The sequence below is a fragment of the Onychostruthus taczanowskii genome, unplaced genomic scaffold (genome assembly GCF_017590055.1).
Source record: "Onychostruthus taczanowskii isolate IOZ18803 unplaced genomic scaffold, ASM1759005v1 scaffold19, whole genome shotgun sequence".
Classification (NCBI taxonomy): Eukaryota; Metazoa; Chordata; class Aves; order Passeriformes; family Passeridae; genus Onychostruthus; species Onychostruthus taczanowskii.
This window is the reverse complement of record NW_024499128.1, coordinates 9,662,955-9,668,703: the sequence shown is the minus strand read 5'-3', so window position 1 is coordinate 9,668,703 and position 5,749 is coordinate 9,662,955.

The window sequence follows — 5,749 nt, the reverse complement described above, 5'->3', positions numbered from 1 at the left end:
ATCCATGAGGCATGAATGGAAAAATTTGGTATTATTTCTTGGAGCAGACTGGTCTTGAATTCAGAAAGCAATTAAGCATTCACACTTAGTTATATTAAGCCATAATTTGTCTGCAGCTGAAGTTGGAATGCCCTTGACTCTTGCAAGCTTTGCAGCATCTCTCTGTGGTAGGTTTGTCAGCTAATGAATTGCTTTCCTCATAGAAACTTTTTAAGAAGAGAAAGTTTCATTCAATGGGCATCATTAAGACCTGCAAAGAGCACAATTTCCACGTTAGACTCCAGGTTTGTAGGGAAGGATTTTCAGGCATGGTTGGTGGTCAGGTGTTGCATCAGTTCCCATTTCATTGTGTTTGCTGAAGTGCTGCTGTGCTGGTGCAGGCAGCCCTGACATCCCTTCCAGTCCTTGCCCTGGTTTTGGTGTGTTTGGCACGTTGGTTACACCTGGTGTTCAGTAACCACCTGAAGGTGGAAGTGTTCAGTAACCACTCCAGCTGGGCTCAGGGAAGAGCCTTGAGCAGCGAGGGTTGCTGTGTTCTCAGGAATTCACTGATGGAGCTGCACCCTGCTCCCCTTGCCCCTCCCTGCCTGGCTTTCCCAGTTACCCTTTTCAAACCTGAGCATCTGGACTCCCCCTGCTCTCCAGGACAGTGTTTGTGTTGTTCCCCTCACCAGAGCTGTGTCTGAACCAATGTCCCAGCTCAAGGTGTGGCTCAGGCTGTCCCAGCTCCCCTCTTGGGGAGGGTTTTGCCTCACAAACACATTGAGCTACCACATGAGCCCCTGCAGGGCTTCTACTGCTGGTAGTGTGAGCAGAGCTGTCATAAAATTTTGATGCTCAAAATGGTCTGGGAAGAAGCAGGAGGGACAGGAGGGACATCATGCCCATTGTCAAGAGCTGTCTTACCTCCCTCATTGTCACCCAGAACCACACCTGGATCTCATTCCTGTCCCCTCCTCAGCCCATCAGCTCTGCAGAGCTGAGCCTCTACCTCAGCAATGTAATACAGCTGGAAAGTCTCTGCTGTACTCTGACTTTAGGGATGGAATACTGTAAAATCTTGGTTACAGTGCTGCTGTAAAAAAAAGGCTGTGCTTGAATGGCCTCTAGGTATATGCATGGAAAATTAGAAGAGCTTTTAATAAATGGGATTGACCATGAGTGCCTGTAGTACAAGTTACAAATGTTCTGCACAAACATTGCTTTGCGTTGCCATTATTGAGCAATAATCCTTATTTGGAACTTACACAAATTGTGGCAGAACCTTCTATTTATCTAACCTGGAAATTTTTCCTGAACAGGCTCTCTATAATCTACTCAGAGAATTGGCAGTTTTCTTCCCTCTCTCGGCAGATATTTAATAGCCATGTATTGCATTTCCATGCTGGTAAACCTTCATTATTATACAAAATGTACCAGAATGTTATGAAGAAATACCTTAAATAATTAAATAGAAACGAAGAGTGACAAAACAAACGAACAAAGTGCAATTTGAGCTGTGTTATTCTTTCCTTTTTATGTTCATTTATTTGCTAATTTGCTGAACTTACTGGACTGCAGTGGGTCTTGCTGTGATTAGAGAGAGTTTGCCAAGTTCCTTTGTAATTGTTTCTTTGCAATTAACTAAATAATAGAATGTTCTCTGTGTGGCTCTCTGGGGAAAAGAGTGGGCAGGTGCTTTTGCAATAGGATTTCCACATCTTCCACCCATTTCCCTAGAACTCAGTTTAAAAAGACCAGTAAAACATGAGAAAGAGAGAGAATATTGCCTCAGGACTGGAAATGAAAGAATTAACCTATTCTTATTTCTTTCAGTTGGCTGAAAGCTTTTTTTTTGCTGGCCCTGGTAGTGGCTATTTTTTGTGTAAACCTGAAAGTCCCTGGCAGGACGTCAGAGGAAAGTCATGAAAACCCAAATGTAAGTTCCTGCCTGCAGATGCCTCCACTCTGGGGAAGTCCTTCAAGCTGGGAGGACAAGTGAGCTGGGAAGATCCCTGGCTTTGCTGGGAGAGCAAGGCTGGAGACAGAGCTGTCATGGAGGGGACAGCGATGAATGGGGGAGGCTGGAGAGCAGCCCTGGCTTTGTTATTTCCTTTGACTTTGAGCAGAAAATTACAGAGGAAGCCCTGGGAGGAGAGGAAGGGTAATTTTAATGGAGGCACAGTTTAGCTCAGCGGGAAGGAGGCACGGCTGGGTGCAAGGGCAGAGTTTATGGAGTCAGAGGTGTGGCCCGGCAGTGGCAGCTGAGTGCCGAGGCACGGCTGTGTCCCTGACCTCCCCATGACCATCTGTAATTTAGGCCGTCTCAAGAGGGTAACTCATCCATCTGCTGGCACTGGGAGTGCAAACTTGCCTTCTTTTTTTTTTTTTTTTTTTTTTTTTAATCTGTATTGTTAGCTAAAACCTTTTGTAGCACACATTAGGTTTGACAGTCAGAAGAAGACTTCTTGCTCCACATTATATTAAATGCTGAATTCTTTAATTTCATAGTGAATCAGAAAAGCCAGGGGTAGGAGATTGCTGTTTTAAAATGTGCTCTTATTGCCAGTACCACTTCAGCAGTAGGGATGTCTGGAATCAGAAGCTTGTGAAGAGTGAAAAGTGCTACATTTCTTGGAGGGCTTCTGTAGACTGCCTGGTAGTCTCAAGAGGATGGAGGACAGTACTGGCTGCCTTATTTTGGAGGTTTAAACTAGTCTTTTTATCTTTGCTGTCTTTAATGTGGAACGCTTCTCATCTGTCTATTTTGTCCATTGATTATTTAGCAAAGCCACTGTCAGAGCAAGTTAGCAAACAGTAATACTGCTCTTTGGGTCACTTTTCAGCAGGATTACCATGAACAAGCTGACATTTGCAGTTTGCTTTGCTTGACTATAGAACTGCTTTCCATGCAAGGGTGATTTACTGTTACATTTTATTCCTGGGATGTCACGACAGTGTCTCGTTTGTTCATTTGGCTTTGGCAAAAGAGAATGTACTTATTTGTGTGGGAAGGAAAGAAAGGCTGCTATAATCTAAACATGAGAGCCTTGATAACTGTCTTGTCATGTACTCAAGAGTTACCTGAATAGGATCAAATGAGAGATGCTAGACATCCAAGAATTACAGATACTTCTTTGTGATGTGCACAACAGGCTGAAATGCCATGGAAAGTATGGCTGGTGCTGGATCCTGTGGTTTGTCTCTTATTCCTCGTTTGCTGAATCCATTCTGCTCTTGATTTTCCCATATCATTATAAATAATTGTGGGGGAGAAATGAAAACTGTTGATGCCTCTGTTTCTCTGTAATCCCCAGTCCTCATTCTGCTCTAATTTAATCCAGTTGTCTCGGCAGCAGGAGGCTGAGGGGAGGCATGCACACCAGCACTGCTCCCTTTCCCACTCACCCCCAGCCCCACAGAGTGCCTCAAACACCCACCCCCATGGAACAGCATCCAGCTTTCCCTGTCATTTATTCTAAAACTTTCTGTGCAGTTTGATTTACATCAGCCCTGTCAAACGAGATCTCAGTGTGGTGTTGTGGCTGTATCTTCTCTCCCCTGTCCATCACATGCTGACAGAGGTGCTTGGACTTGCAGCCTGGTGGGGGTTTTGTGTCCATCCAGAGGCCCGTGGCTGTGGTTACATCTGCAGGATAAATTCCAGCTTTGAGCATTTTAGTGCCAAATTGCATAAACTCTGTGTCAGAAGGGGCTTAGGCAGAGATCTCTTGCTCCCAGCGAGGTCTCTCTGTTCCTTGTCTTTGGGTTGTTAGAACTGGAGGTGAAATATATTAAACCATTGGCCCTTGAAATAATTCCTTCTTTCATCCATCCATCCTTGCCAGGACTGTGAAAAAAACTAAAATAATAAGGAAGAAAATAAAATTGGCTGATGTTCAGCTGTCCTCCTGCAGAAAAATAAACCCTTTTCTTGCAGAAAGCTGGAGGGAGTTGAGGTCTTCTATCTTGTACCCTTGTATATCTTGTACTGGTGCACACAGCGCGTGGCTCTAAACCCTCTGACGTGTGTCTTAATGCTATTTGTGAGTGATAAGATTTCTTTTTAGCTGTGTTGATAATACTCATATGAAAATCCCATCCTAGTCAAAAGCTACTGAAGTTTTCAGAACATCAGCAGAAATATGTTTATTTGCTCTAAGGGGTTAAATGGCCTATTTTAGCATTTTTGGTCTCCTTATTTATGAAATGCATCAGTCAGGACAATGTAAAGCACAAAATCCTGGCTGCATTTGGGAAAAGGAATAAAATCATACTTGCAAAAGAGGTGGCTCCATAACGTCTACTGATCTGCCACCCTTTAGGAGAAAAAAACTATTGGTGTTACACCTTTTTTTTTTTTTTCCAGTGGGATATACAGCATTCCAATATTTTCTAAGTTTTCATGAGCCATCACAGTTTCTAATTCTAAACAGATGAGAGTTTCTCAAGCCTGCAAGACCTGGAAATCATTTGCCTGAAGTCTGTTAGAGGACTGGATGGTCCTTTTTTCCCTTTCCAACTCCAAATTATGTTGAGTGGTGTTTAAAAGACAATGCTTTGAGCAATCAGCAGTGGCTGAGGTGCGCTGCAGCAGGGCTGGGATGGGGACACAGGGATGGAGAGAGTGAAGGTCTGGGAAATGGTCTGAATAGACCAACGAAGTTTGGGAGCTCCTGCCTTAATGCTGGACCACACTGCATACTTAGAGCAAGAATTAAATGATTCATTCTACTCCTTTTAAAAGAAAGCAGCAAATATTTTTATACATTTCAGTTGCAACAGGAGCAATACAATCTTTGTAATAAAGTGGATGAATTTGGTATTGGTGCTGCTTATCATTATTTTTTCTGTTTTATCTCACTATCCTAGCATTATCCAGAATATTTATGCATTTACTTGTTTCTGACGTGTTTCCCTGAGAAGGTATACTCATCTTTTTGATCTTCTACTTAAAAATATTTTCTGTTCTGTTTAGAAAGAAATGAAAAGCCTTTCTTTTTGGGACAGGGTCTGATCCTTGGGAAAGTGGCCAGCGTCAGTGGCACCAGGGGCTGGAATGTGCAGAGTGGTTGGGTCCCCTTTGGGGTTACTCTGGAGGGAGAGGTGTTGGTGTGCGGGGTGGGAATGTGGTTTGATGCTGGGTGTGGACACCCACCCTCTGCCACACGTGGCCCTGTGCCCAGCACCACAGAGTTCATGATGCTGGAAAAAACCTTCAAGATCACCAAGTCCATCCATCAACCCACCACCATGACCATGTTTGCTAGTAAACCATGTCCTCAAGTGCCGTATCTGCACATTTTTTGAGGTATTCTGAGAGATTCCAAGACTTTGTTCAAATTATTGTTTTATTATTGTCCCCTCGTGCTGTCACACAGTGAGAGGTGTCTCGTTAATGTTCACCTGCGCTCCCATTGCTGCTGTAGCCATGTGTGTGCCCAGCCAGGGGAGTGCTGGATAACATTCTGCCTCTAAGAAACGTGAATTCGGGAGGGACAAACTTGCTGCCTCTGGATCTTAGGATGGGCGTTGAGAGAACTCGAGAGGAACTAACCATAAGTGACTTTATGCCTACCTTTACCACTTGCTGTGGCACAAACCGCTTTCACTCCGCTGGCTTTTGGGCTAAACCCAAAACGCGCCTTCCGCCGTTAGAACTGCAGGGCCGTGTGAGATTCACGGCACCAGGAAACGCGTCGGAAAACAAACGCAGCGCTGCAGCGAGCGTGGCGGGGGCTCGGGGCCCGGCAGCGACCCCCGGTCCCGG